At 44.9% G+C, this 15107-nt stretch overlaps 1 protein-coding gene across 7 annotated transcripts in view; it reads right to left on the reverse strand.

The window, feature by feature from the left end:
* The window catches only part of Gxylt2 (glucoside xylosyltransferase 2), a 69064-nt gene that overhangs the window by 22538 nt on the left and 31419 nt on the right, over positions 1-15107 (reverse strand). The gene's annotated exons all lie outside the window — the stretch shown is intronic.

Raw genomic sequence — 15107 nt, forward strand, 5'->3', positions numbered from 1 at the left:
GGCGAGTGCTCCATCGCTGAGCTTCAGGCCCGACCTTGAACACACGCTATGATATGATTACCTATCGTATGTAAGTGCCATTGTGATGTCTTCCATGCCCAAGGCCATCCCAAGGACTCAGTCTCCTGTCGGCCTTATTTCACTGGTGAAGGAATCAAAACGCTCCTTCTAAAGACATGAAGAATTGTTGGGCTGAAGACAACCAAGGCCCGGGGACCGCTCCACACCACCCTCCTGCCGCCCCAGTTTCCTTAGAAACTGGATAGAGATTTATAAAAAGAACAGATCTTTCTGTCCTCCGTACCCCACCCCCCTTTTCTGCCTTAAGAGAGGATATAGTTGGGCATGCCTATAATCCCAGAGACTGGAGGCTGAGGCAGGAGGATCATAAGTTGAAGAGAAGTTTCAGCAGTCTAGCAAGACACTATCTCAAAATAAAAAATAAAAAGGGCTAGGGATGTGGCTCAGTGGTTAAGCACTCCCCGGTTCAATCCCTGGTTCCTCCCGCCCCCTAAAAGACATGGATGTGAATTCTATTTCACACTCCTTAGCAGCTCAAAGCCCAAGGGACCTGCAAGGGGACTTCCCATCCTAAGTGTTTCCCATGTTCTGCCCTCCCGTGTCACCTCTCTGAATTCCGTCCTTCTTTGTTGGCCACGCTAGATAAGGCAGACACGGAGGTCAATACTGCATCACTTTCCTCCCAGTGATGGTCACTGCCTGTGTTCTAAGCTTGCTTCTCCCGGGTGGTTGTCACTTGTCACGGGAGTCTGCCCCAACTACAGACTATGAGGACTGAGGGGGGAACTACGTTTTCTTCCCTTCACTGCGAAGGGACCTTAAGCACAGAAAAGTGTTCTGTCCAAGTTCATTTATCATAATTTTAATGGTTGCTGGATTCTAGAAAACAAGCTCCCCTCCCCCCAGGTTATAGCAAGATAGTTATTTCCAGAATGTGTGTAAGGGAACAAGAGACTTCACGGTATTCCAAAAGAAGCTAATTCAGAATGAAAGAATTAGAAGGGAAGAGAGGCTATTTCAACCCGTGCGAAACTACAAATTTCTCTTTATGGCCAATTGTCTAGTAAGGCCTGTATAAAAGCATATAATACTAATGTCTTAATCAATTAAGGGCTGTACAGAACAAATTTAAGCTCACAGACTTGACTATTTTAATTTTTACTTGCCCCCACTCCACCCAGAGGCACAATCAGAGATTTATTTAGGAAAACAGACACCTTCCAGGGAGAACTGACCATCTCAAGAGGGAGAAGCAGCAACCTCTTTGGTCTCGGGTGGTTGTTACTGTTAAGACTTCCTCCATTAGAATAAATAAGATTATCAGCTCTCATCAAACCCAAAAGGAAGAAAACAGAAGTTAAGAAGGTCCAGAAAAGAAAAACTTGAAAGATGAGAAGCATGGGGGTATTACAACATGAAGTAGCAATGTTGCAGGCAAGGCCTTCACTCAGGGGAAAAAAGGCAATCAGTTTAAGAAAATTGGAACAACTTTCAATAGGTTTTGTTTTGTTTTGATTTTGGCACTGGGGATTTAACAGGGGCACTCTGCTGGCAAGTTACATCCCAAGTCCTGTTTTAAATTTTTTAAATTTTGAGGCAGGGTCTTGCTAAGTTGCTTATGGCTTTGCTAATTTGCTGAGGCTGGCCTTGAAATAGTGATCCTCTTGCCTCAGCCTCCCAAGTCACTGGGATTATAGGGGTACCACCCCATGCCTGGCAGGTACAACTTTTATTTACCTAACATCTTATTATTTTACATGTGAATTACTTCCATTTTTTTAGTTACAAGCAACACTACAATGGGATTTTCTTCAGGGAAATTTTATACTCAGGTGTATCTGAGATGCAAAGATAAGGAGGCTTTTCATTGTGACTTTGTCATACAAAAACTTGAGAGCAACCCGAACAGTCCACAGTAGGTGTTTGAATAGATCATGGTTGATCCACAATGGAACACCATACAGACCAAATATAGCAAGCGAATCTCTGCCACCGACATGGGAAGATCGAAAATATAACATGGCACTTCTTTTTTCTTTTTAACAGTATAATTCCACATGGTTCAAAAATGAAAATACCTTAAATCAAGTTCACTGACAAGTTATTCTTTCTGGGCTCTTGGTGGTCAGGTCCCCCCTTAGAGGCAGCCAGTGTTAGTGGACATTGTGCCCAACACGTGTGCGTGTCAGAATAAGCAGCTCTGCGTTTGCAGTCCCTTCTTTTAGGCTGCAGATGTTGGCAGAGCATGCACAAAGTCACCAGGCTGCTTGCTTCATTTCAAACCAATCAACACACGCTGGAAACTTCCATCTCTGTGCACGGGGGATTCCATTGTTATCTTGATGTCTGTGCAGTGTTCCACGGCTTAGCCAGCCACCCACGGCAGACTTTTTGGGTTGCTCTCAAGCTTTTGCATGAGAAACAATGTCACACTGAAGGTCCTCCTTATCTTGAAAGGTTTTAGATACACCTGAACAGAAAAATAAAGCAACTAAAAAGATAATTACTGAGTCAAATATAATTACCAAAAATATAAGCACCAAAACATAATCAAAAAATTTTACCCAGCCCCAAATGCATGCATTTGTAGATCCAATAGATAATGTCAAACTCCGTCCTCAGGAGAGAAGCCGCAGGGGCATCCTCAGCACTGTGGCGAGGGCTGCTGGCCGCCCTCCTCACCAGCACAGCATGGCCACACCCTGAGGGCTGCTCACAAATGGGGCTCCTCAGAGGGGCCTGGCCTGGTACTTCCTGTTAGCTAGTCTCCTGTTGGCCTTGCCCCGCTGGCCTGGCACTGGCACCATGGCTGACACACAAGGAGCACCAAGGGTCACCTGAAGAACAGCTCTGTCTCTCCTGGAGGCCAGTCGCACAAGCCTCAGAACAAATGCACACGGGCAGAAGCGTCCCTCCTGCTAAGGTGTGATTCTGGGGATGCACTCTGCAGACCAGAACCAAGGGACAGAGACTGAACACTCAAGGCTTCAGCTTCTGGAAATCCTGTAGGTCTTCAGTTAAGGTGGTGCTGTGATTCAGATGTGGTTTGTCCCCCGCAAAGCTCACGCTGGAACTTGGTCCCTTAGGTGAGTGTGCATAGGTGGATGACCAGGTGGATGACCAGGCCATGAGGAGAGATTAGTACCCTTCTTGAGAGAGCAGGTCAGTAAGTGGCAAGCCCACTCCTCACATGCTGCCTCTTTCTTGTGCATGTCCTGCCCTGTTGCTTTTCTGCCATATTATGACGCAGCACAAGGCCCTCACCAGAACCTGTACCTTGCTTTTGGATACCCCAGCCTCCATATCTGGAGGGCTAAATAAACCTTTTTTCTTTATAAATTACACGGTTTGTGGCGTTCCATCATAGCAACAGAAAACAGACTAAGACAGGAGGCAAAGCCAGTTCAACCTAAACTAAAAGTGGCTAAGGTGGGGCCACAGATGGGTTTATTTTTGACTCCCGTTGGCATATCTAACCCATTAAAAATTTTTGAAGTAGTTGCTAACATTTTTTTTGAAACCAGAGAGTTCACAAAAATATCAGAATTCTGGTCTTCTTTTAGCCTGCATTCTACTACAGGAAGATCTACTGGTCATGGTCACAGACACCTGCTGCATTCTCTGTCTACTCTATGCAATACACCTTCATGGAGGGTTCACTAGGTGCCAGCTGTGACCAGCAGTGACTCCTCAAGGGGGAGTCAGAGAACATACCAGATAAATCCACTGACTACACAGCAGGCAGGAAGGGCATGTGGAAAACACTGTGGGAGTCGCAGGCACAAGATGTGGGGCAACTGCAGCTTTAGACACTGCTGCTGGGCAGAGGCTCCTCGGGAGGAGGCAGCCACAAGTGAATCAGGCAGGAGCGTGCCTGGCGCCCCCAGAACAGCCAGGGGCCTGTGGCTGGACCACAGCGAGCAGCAGGAAGAGCCAGAGGTGAGGATAGAGTGGGGGGCAGGTCACTGAGTGCATCGCATGCCCTCGTGAGAACACGAACTTATAATCTGAGCAAGTCTCCAGCTGTTGGGGTTTGAACTGAGGGTGGCCTTGCTCTGTTGAGGACAGACCATGGGGAGCACAGAGGCAGGGAGACCACCGAGGACGGGCTTTCAATGATTCCAGAGAGACGTGACAGTAGCAAGGCCCAGGTGGTAACAGTCAGGGCGTGAGAGGCGACCACATCCTGAATCCCAGCTGAGGCGGAGCCATGGGGTTTCCCGGTGGACTGGAGTGGAAGGTGAGGAATGAGACCCTGGCCCTGAGACTGGACAAGTGGCTCCCTGGGCCTCAGGGCCCCATTTGTAAACCATGGGTGTCACTAGGTCGCAATGAGCACATGTACACACAAGGCACTGAGCAGTGGCTAGGTAAGTGAACACTCAATATGCAGCAGTGTTGCAAGTGGAAAGTCTGTTTTCCCTTTGAAAATGTCAAGTGCCATCCACTGCCACTCGCTTCAGTGCCCACAGCACTCCAACGTGTGCCCACCACAGAAGCCTTCATGTAGCCGAGGAGAAATGAAGGTTTTCAGTCTTCCCACCATCATGGTCCACTTATTACCTTGCCTGGAAACAAGTGCCTAGGCCTTTTCACTCTTTATTTGAAAAAAATAAAAGAAAAAATCACTCCGTAACACTGTATCTCTGGAGGCTAACTCTGGGCACTTATTGCTGGTATTAATTTGAAGAGGGCCATTGTTGGCTGAGGAATATTTACCAAAAGGATATAAATGTAGTCATTCTAATTCCTTTATGGAAATGAGTCGGTCCTAGAAACAGGCCTTTGTGTCCTTAGGGGAAGCGGGGGCACGCACAAGGGCTGTTTGTGCCCACGGCTGCTGGCACATCGGGTCTTCCTGCTCCTGCTCCACCTGCTGTCCCAACCTGGGCAGGCACCTCCGGGAGCCTCCTCTGCACTCTGCAGAGGAAGCCTGGTCGCGGTAGGAACTTCACGAGGAACTCTCCGGCTCATCTGAAGTCCATTTTGCTTCAGTCCTGGTCTGACTTTGATAGTACGACATGGTGGTTGAAACTTTTGGGTTTGCAAACCTGTGTTCAAGTTCCGTGTCCTCCCCCGTCTGGGGGACCCTGGACAAGCCGCTCAAGCCTTTGAAGCCTACCTCGGCATACTGTGAAGGAGACTGAAACCTGAGCCACATGCTGCTGGGACGGCTGAAGCGCTGGTGCACACAGCAGGGGCTCAGTAAGTGCTGCCTGGCGTTTTCATCTCCCACGCTCCTGTGGACGGCTCCTGGACTCCAGCCCAGGGAACCGGTAACTGGCTGGAGCAGTAGTAGGCAGAGGAGAGAGACTGCCGGCCCTCAGGTGCTTGGTGCGGAGCAAGGGCAGGGGCCCAGCAAAGGGAGCCTCAGGCAGGACCCGGCAGGCAGCACAGGGGCGCAGTAGGGCGGCCCGGAAGGGAGGAAGGCGCAGCTGGGGGTTGGGGGGCGGAGGAGAATGTCGTGGTCAAGGTCAAGGCAGGCAGTCTGGAGCCGCGCTGACAAGTCTGGACCCGATCTTGACAGCTACAGCCATTCAGCCGCTAGAGCCAGAAACTGCAAGGCGGTCTTGCCCTCTACCCACAAGGTCCGTCCACACCTGGTCCTCGGCAGGCCCTACGGGCCCTTCCTCCGCTGGCGCCGAGCTCCCCTCCCACTCGGTCTCCCAGACTCCAAGGGCTGCATGCGGTGGGGTTCGTTCGCTGCCCCTTGCGGTCCCCGCCCGCGGTGGGTGCAGACCCAGGGGTTTCGGTTCCACGTGATTTCTTCTTCGCCCACTAGTCTGGTCTTCCCCAGGTCCCGGGTTGTGTCCATTCCCACTTGAACTCCCTGATAGTGGGAGCCCACGCTGCGGCTTCCGAGGGTTTCAATGTACCCGTTATTAAGTCTGATTATTTTATGGCCCAGCATAGGTCTTGGTGCGCATTTGTTCCGCAGCTGCTGGGTGGAGCGTCCCGGGACTTCACTCGGTCGGTGGCCTGGGCAGGACCGTCTCCCTCCACCCTGGGTCCCTGTCTGTCTGTTGTCTGTTGTAAGCACGCGTGCTCCAGGGAGCGTGGGAGAAGGCAGCAGCCACTGCGGAGCCTCTCAGGACAGCAGACAGGAGGCGGGCCTCTGCTAGTTTTCACACTCCCCAGCCTCCCTGGGTCTGGAGAGAAGGCTGGAGAGCTCCTGTTCTTTACCGGAGCAGCTGCCCAGGGAGTGGCAGAAGCGACCCCACCTCCCAAGCCGAGGCAGGATGCCGGGCCAGACTCGCCCCTTCCCGAAGGCATTCCCAGGGGCCTCCTTCCTGCCACGCGCCCTGTATCGCCCCATGTGACTCCCTCCTTCTGCCACTTCTCTTACCCAGTGACCTCTTAAATTATTTTTCTCATTACTGCTTGTCTCCCTCCATTATAACAGAAGCTCCAAGGGACAGGCCTGCTCCCTCAGGTTAGCTTCTAAGGCATCCAATAAACAGGATCATGAGCTAAGGAATTCAGCTGTTGGACTGGCTCAGGACCACGGCCATGTTAAGCAGGCTTCAAGGCTGATTGTGCAAGGGGAGGCAGGGTCTGAGCCACCGGGGTCTGTGAAGGCCTAGTGCACCAGCCTCCAGGCCAGTGTGATGGGGCCTGGAATCAACCAGTTCTCCAAGGACCCTGCTCCTTTTCTTGGAGGGTGGAAGGTGGATGTTAGGAACCAAACTCTGGACAGGGTGTGTGCTTGCTGCTGCTGGGGTGTCACTGCTCCTAGCCTCTCTCAGGGGTACAGCTGGGAAATACACATGTGCACAGAGATACTGTTAATTATTTTTATTTCTATTTGTCTGTACACACACATATTTTTGAAAACAAGAATCTACATTGATACCAATCTTGGACATCTGACTGTTTGAGAAACAACTGTGAGAATCTAGAGCTCTTAGATTATTAGCTGGGCTGAGTTCTGAAGAAACAGGTGTTATTTTAGTAAGTGAGGCTGGAGTGGCCAGGTGTACACACCTCAAGGGAAGACAGTGGCTGAGCAGCTGGGTGGACACAGGGAATTCATGATTTGGAAGAATCCTGTATAATCACAGATGAACCTGGTCAGATGCAAAGAGCTCTGAACAGTAGGCTGAGAGGTTTGCACTGGATTTTACATGGGAACAGGGGCTCTAAGAAGACTCTGAGCCTGAATCCACCTGCTGAGCAAGGCATTCAAAACCAAAACTCATTGTGCACGGTAGCACATGCCTATGATTACCCAGGCTGAGGTGGGAGGATTGCAAATTTGAGGCCAGCTTTAGCAACTTAGTGAGGCCCTAAGCAACTTTGAGGAAACTGTCTCAGGAAAAAAAAAAAAAAAAAAAGGACTGGGGATGTAGCTCAGTGGCGAAATATCCCTAGATTCAATCTCCAGAACCAAAGCAAAACAACAAACCCAAAATTCCAGAAGTGGCACTCTGGAGAAAAGGGACCCAGGTGTCAGGGAGATGAGCAAACAGGTTGTAAAATACCCTTTTTCTCTGTTACTGTTGCCATGGTTACTTTTTTATTAGTGTAAGTATATCCAGACCCAGAACATCTGGTCCAGAAAAGGCCTTTTTAGAATTTTTTTGAGACAGGTACTTACTAAGTTGTTCAGGTTGGCTTTAAACTTGCAACCCTCCTGCTCAGCCTCCAGAGTTGTTGGATTGTGGGCCTGTGACACCATTCATGCAACAGTGGTGTGTGTGTACCTGTGTGTGTATGTGTATGCACTTACATGTACACACATACACATGAACACAGACGCTATAGGTAATTAAAAATACCAGTGAAATCATACTCTATGTCCTTTCTAATGGCCTACCGTGGGGAATGTCCAGGGAAAAGGACTTTCTATCCACTGCGGTGCATGCTTAAGCATCCTTTCTGACATTGTTAAAGTAACGGAAGCGGAGGGAATAATGGAAACTTGGTAAGAATTATTCCTGTGTAACACTTTCCTATTGTTTTCTTTTTAAAGACACATATGTTGGAAATTTGCACGAGAATAGATATACAATATTGATTAAATAGTGTTCTGCAATTTAAATTGTCTTTAGATTCTAAGGTTGTTCATTTCATTAAACTATTACCTTAAAATAGGGTGGCACTGGAGAAAAAAAAATAAAACATAGCAGTTTTTATTTTTGCTTCCATTGTGCCCCCTTGTGGAATTGTGTGTAATTTACACGTCCATTCTGGTGACATTTGAACAGAGCAGGGCGTACCAATGGCATGGCTGTTTGCGCATGCTCCCATCAGTGAAGCACACTCTTCTTATACGTTGATCTTTCCAAACAAAACTCAGATTGCCTCCGAGTTGGGCAAATCTCTGAAGGCTTTATTCAAGATGTTTTTTCTTAAAATTCTGGCTCATTAAACCCGTGTTTGGTCTTTGGTTTCATCGTCTCAGCTGCGTGACAACTGTTGGAGCTGCAGGCAGGACGTGTTCCACAGGCCTGTGTAAGCGAGGCGTCTGGTTTCTCTGACGAGTTCTGAGAACATGGCTGTCTCAGCTCCTCCACCTGCCTCCATGGCTTGCTTCTGGCTTGCCTCCTCTCTTATCAGGCGTTGCGGTCCCAGCCAGTGAGGGCACACTCTTTCCTTGTTGGCTGCAGAAGTCCCCTTAGCCACGGCAGCTGCCATTTGAAGCAGTCTGTGCAGCAGAGTGGCGCAGCAGAGGTCTGCTGGGCCCAGAGAGCGCCATGCCGTGTCTCAGTGCCTCCCCAGAGTGACCTCTGCTAGAGAGATGCAGGAGGCAGATTCACTGCTCCCAAGCTCCTCGCCTGAACTGGACTGCTTTTCAAAGAAGGTTTCCTTCTCCTTATATTTGAGAATTGAATCCAAGCAACATTGACTGAGTGGACACTGGGTTCAAAGCTGACCATTTTTCTAAGTGCCGTATCTTTAACTCCTCGGTGCTACAGTCTGAAGGAGTTGTTGAAGTCCTTGTTATAAAGCCATCCACCTGCCTGGTGACCACTGGACAGCCATCCATCCCTCCATCCACCCCTCCATCCACACAAATGACTTTAGGGAGTGCCTGCTATCCATACATTTCAGGATTACTCCAGGGGCTGGACCCCAAGATCTTTGCCCTGGCAGGGCTTACTTATGAGAGAAGCCAAAAGATACAACATAAGTAAACACATCTATTCCAACATCAAAGACGGCGGGCTGCAGAATAAAGCCATGAGGGAGCAATTAGAATCTCGACAGCCTCAATCACCTGGGGAGCCTGGCAAAGGCAGATGTTTTGTGTTCATACACACTTGGGAGGTGAAGCACGGAAGTTAGGGGACTCTTCCCCAGGAGGTGTTCCGAAACACTTCAGGGGTGTTTTCTCAGGCCCAGGGGAAAATGTTGCTCGCAAGAATGGAAAGACCAGACTCCTGAAGAAACCTGGGCCCCAACCAGGCTCTGAGGGAAATGAACCCAGGATAACGACAGTGTCCCTAGACTTCAGTTTCCTCATCTGTAGAGAGGACACCGGTGAGTGCCTTCCTCAGAGCCAAGAACAGTGAATAAAGTCACGGACCCAGGATCCCCGCCCACAGCGAGCTGCAGACCCCATGGGCTGACCCTTCTGCTCTCTGTTCTTCTCCTGCACATCACAAAGCTACCCTCTGAAGCAGCATTTCTCTATTTTAACTAGGCCACACAGCAAGAAATGCACTTGTGTCACGGTTCTAGAACCTGCACACAGAATGACTGAAGGCAACACAGATGCCAAAGGCGGTGGTCCTCCCACATGCAATCTCTGTCCATCATTTTCTATTCTATTCTATTTCATTTTTAAAAAGCTGATAACTTTTTAAGAGTCACTGATGGGTTGTTTCTCACGATTTGAGAAACTAATTGTGTAAAGTCAAACAGTTAATAAAGCGTGGTAAGAAAATATACACAGACAGACAGGCAGACACACAGAAACGGAGCAAAAACAACCCCTCCATAAACCCTACCGCATGGCCACTCTCACAGGAAACCACTCATTATGATTTTTTAAGTTGAATTTATTTTTAACTTACATGTATAACATAAAATCATACATATTAATGGAGTAATAATGTTCCAAGACATATACATTGTATAATACTTAAATCATATTAAAGTATTAAATATGTAAACTTGTTTACAGTTTCTTAAATTTGCGATTTAAGCCCAGGGTCTCACACACATTAGGCAAGTGCTCTGTCACTGAGCTACACTCCCAGCCCTTTTTATTTCAGACAGGGTCTAACGAAGTTGCTGAGGCTGGCCTTGAATTTGCAATCCTCCTGCCTCAGCCTCATGAGTAGCTGGGATCATAGGCAAGTGCCACTGAGCCCAGCCAGAGCCTGTGCTATTAAGCACTACACACATACTATGTCTATATATCTCTAATTTTTGTCTCCATTAAAATTTTCCTAATACTGTGGGTATTAAAATTCCTACAGGTCCCACTTTGTATGTTCTCATGTTCCTGACTTACCAACATGAGCGGGCCTTCATGAAGGCCTGAGAAGAGGTGTCGCCGATCTGCTCACCACCGAGTCCATTCTCTGCCCTCCCAGCACACCTTCCCTCCTCTCTTGACACATGCAACTATTTTTTCTGTGGCAAAACTCAATCGCATGGTTACCATCTAGTTGGCGCCCATTGGCCTTGGGAGGGCATCCTATCTTCCTGGATCTTAGATCACTCAAAGGTATCTCAGACATGACATCCAAAACTCATCAAAGAAGGAAAAATAGATAACTTAGACTTCATCAAAATCCAAAACTTTTGAGCCTCAAATGACATCAAAAGAGTGAGAAAAGAACCCACAGAATCCAAATTTTTCCACTTCATCTGAGTTATCTAGTTTAGTGCATACTTATTCACAGTATTGCTTTAAGCTACGGTTTGGACGTGAGGTGTCCTTCAGAAGCTCCTGTGTCAATGCAGGATGTTCAGGGGTGCAATGATTGGGTGTGGGAGCTGGCAGCTCACCAGGCCAGCCTAGTGTGGATGCACTGCCTGGCTGGTAACCGTGGGCAGATGGGGCCTGGCTGGAGGAGGCAGGTCACTGGGGTGTGCCCTGGAAGGTGACTCTTTCCTGGGGCTCCTTCTCCCCGCCTCTGCTTCCTGACTGCTGTGGGCTGAGCAGCTTCCCTCTGTCACACCCTTCCACCATGATGTTCCACCTCACCTCAGGCCCAAAGTGATGGAGGTGGCTGAACATGGACTGAGATCTCAGAAACCATGAGCCAAAGCAAACTTTCCCTCCTTAAGTGGTTCTTTTGGGTATTTTGGTCACAGCACAGCAAAGTCAACAATCACACTTCTTAATCCTTTTGTTTCATCATTTCGGTGGTCATGTCCCCACTTTTCTTCCTGAATTTAGTCATTTGAGTCTTCTTTTTTCTTTCACAGTCTTCCTCACAGTTTGCCAATTTTGGTTATTTCAAAGAGCAACTTTTGGTTCTGTTGCTATCTTCTATTTTTATATTCTATCAATTATTCCTTAGTTTATTAATTTTCATTCTAATCTTTATTATTTCCACCATTGCTTGCTTGGATTTAATTTGTTTTTTTTTTTTTTTTCAAGACCCAAAAGATTTTATTAATCTCTTATTGATTTTAATCTTAGCAAAATCTTGTTCCTAATTTACAGTGATGGTTTTCTTTCTTTCTTTTTTTCTTTCTTTTAATTTATTCTTTTTAATGCATCAGAGGAAGAAGGTGGGGTTATTGATTCAAGATCTCTCCTTATTGAACGACAGCAGTTTACTACGAAACCTCCTCTGAACCCTGCTTTAGCTACATCCATAGTGTTGGTATGTTGTGCCTTCATTTTTATTCTAGTTTCCTTCCAATTTCTCTTTTAATTTATTCTTTCAGCCATTGGCCATTTAGAAGTGTGTTGTTTAAATTCCATATATTTGTTTGTGAATGCCCCAAATTTCTTTCTGTTCCTGACTTCTTATTTTATTCCATTGTAATTAGAGAACATATTTTGTAGAATATCGATCATTTCAATTTCATTGCAGCTTCTTTCATGGCCTAACATCTAGTTTATTTTGGAGAATGTTCCATGTGCCCTCAGAAGTGCTGGTGTTAAAGGAATAATCCAACAAGAAGAGAGAACCACAGTGAATGTTTGTGCCCTAATCATTAGTGCACCTAATTACATAAACAGATATTACTTGACCTAAGGATTTCAGTATTCCAGTATTGTACTGGAATAAGCCCTACTGTAATAACACTGGGTGATCACAACACACCTCCCTCATCAATAGATAGGTAATACAGACATAAGTTCAGTAAAGACTCTTCAGACCTAAACAACATTGTAAGTCAAATGGACTTAATAGATAACTATATTTCATCCAACACCCAAATTCACATTTTTCTCATTGACTCATAGACCCTTCTCCAAAATAGATCATATTTTAGGCCACAGAGCAACCCTCAGCAAATATAAAAAACGTATATAATTCATTGCATCTTATCTGATCATAAGGGAGTGAACCTGGAACTCAACACCAAAAAAAATTTAAAAAAAAAAACCTACAGAAATTACATAAACACAGAGAGATTGAACAATACACTTTTGAATGATGGACAGGTGATAGAAGAAATCAGAGGAGAAATTTTAAAAGTCTTAGAATCAAATGAAAATAGTGATACAACATATTAGCACCTCTGGTTAAGAGGAAAGTTTACAGTTATGAAGGCTAACATAAGAAAATCAGAAAGATCCCAAATAAACTACCTAGCAATATTACTCAAGGCCCCTGAAAAAACAAGAACAAACCAATTCCAAAACCAGTAGAAGGAAGGAAATAACTAAGATCAGAGCCAAAATCAACAGAGAATTAAAAAAAAAAATGCAAAGGATCAATGAACAGTTAGTTCTTTAAAAATATAAATAAGATTGATAAACTTTTAGCCACATTAACCAAAAGAAAAAAGACCCAAATTAATAAAATTTGAGATGAAAAAGGAGCAATCACCACAGACATCACAGAAATCCAGAGGCTCATTAAGGACTATTTTGAAAACTTATATAGCAATAAATTGGAAAAAACTAGAAGAAATGGATCCACTTCTAGACACATATGACATGTCAAAATTGACCCAAGGGAGCATAGAAAACCTAAACAGACCAATAACTGACCATGAAATAGAAGCAGTAATAAAAAGCCATCAGCAACAACTACAACAACAATAGCAAAAAACCTAGGACCAGATGAATTCTCAGCTGAATTCTACCAGACCTTTCAAGAAGAACTAATGGCAATGCTTCTCAAATTATTCCATGAAATAGAAAGGGATGGAATCATTCCAAACTCATTCTATAAAGCAAGCACTGCAGTCATACCAAAATCAGATAAGGACACATCAAGGAAAGATATCCAATATTCCTGATGAACTTAGATAAAAGTCTGTAATAATATATTAGCAAATTGTATTCAACAATATATTAAGAAGATTATACATCATGACCAAATTGGTTTTATCCCAGGGATGCAAAGATGGTTTAACATGCAAATCAATAAAATGTAATTCACTACATAAATAGAACTAAGGACAAAAATCACATGGACATCTCAGTAGATGGAGAGAAAGACCTGGACAAAATTGAACACCCATTCATGATAAAAACACTGAAGAAACTAGAGATAGAAGGAACCTACCTCAACACTCATAAAGACTGAATATGAGAAATTCAAAGCTAACATCATAGTGAATGGGAAAGAGCTGAAAGCATGTCATTTAAAATCTGGGACAAGGATTTCCACTCTCACACTATCATTCAAAATAGTAGTAGAAATTCTAGCCAGAGAAATTAGGCAAGAGAGGAAATAAAAGGGGCAAAAATAAGAAAAGAAGAAGTCGAATTATCACTGCTTGCAGATGATCTGATTCTATACTTAGAAGATCTAAAAAGCTCCACTAGAAGACTGTGATAGCTAATAAATTCAGTGAAGTAGCAGGTTACAAAATCAACATGCAAAAATCAGTAGCTTTTCTACACACCAATAATACATCTTCTGAGAAAGAAATCAGGAAAACAATCCCATTTGCAATCACTTAAAAAAAAAATACCTAGGAATAAATCTAACCAAGGAGATAAAGACCTATACAATGACAACTACAGAACATTGAAGAAAAAAACTGAAGAAGGTACAAGAAGATGGAAAGACCTTCCTTGTTTGTGGACAGGCAGAATTATTGTTGTTAAGATGGCCCTATTATCAAAAGCAATATGTAAAGATTTAATGCAATCCCCATAAGAATAGCAATGACATTCTTCACAGAAGTAGAAAAAAAGAGTCCTAAAAATTCACTTGGAAGAATAAAAGACCCAGAATAGTCAGAGTACTCCTAAGTTAAAAATGCAGTGCTGGAGGCATCATAATACTGATTCTCAATTATACTACAGAGCAATAGTAACAAAAACTGCATGGCGCCAGCATAAAAACGGACACATAGACCAGTGGTATAGAATAGAAGACACAGAGACAAACACACACACACATCTACAGTCATCTGATCCTTGACAAAGGTGCCAAAAACATACATTAGAGAAAAGACAGCCTTTTCACAAACTGTGCTGGGAAAACTGGCTATCCATATGTATAAGAGTGAGATTAGATTGATATCTCTCACCCTGCATGAGTCAACTCAAAGTGAATCAAAGACCTCAGAATCACACCAGAAACTATGCAACTCCTAGAAGAAAATGTAGGGTCACCACTCCAACATAGAAGCACAGGCAATGACTTCCTCAATAGGATCCCTAAAGCTCTGGAAATGTTGCCAGGAATTAATACATGGGATGGCATCAAATTAAAAAGCTTCTGCACAGCAAAGGAAACAATAAAAAATGTGAAGAGAAAATGCAATAGAATGGGAGAAAATCTTTGCTAGCTACTCTTTTGACGGAGGATAATATCCAGAATATATAAAAAACTCAAAAATCACAACCCACCCCCCGAAATAATCCAATTAATGAATGGGCAAATGAACTAAACAGACACTTGTAAGAAGAAGAAATATAAATGGCCAACAAATAAATGAAAAAAAATATTCAATACCATTACTAATTAGGGAAATGCAAATCAAAA

The sequence above is a fragment of the Sciurus carolinensis genome, chromosome 19, assembly GCF_902686445.1.
Source record: "Sciurus carolinensis chromosome 19, mSciCar1.2, whole genome shotgun sequence".
NCBI classification, from domain to species: domain Eukaryota; kingdom Metazoa; phylum Chordata; class Mammalia; order Rodentia; family Sciuridae; genus Sciurus; species Sciurus carolinensis.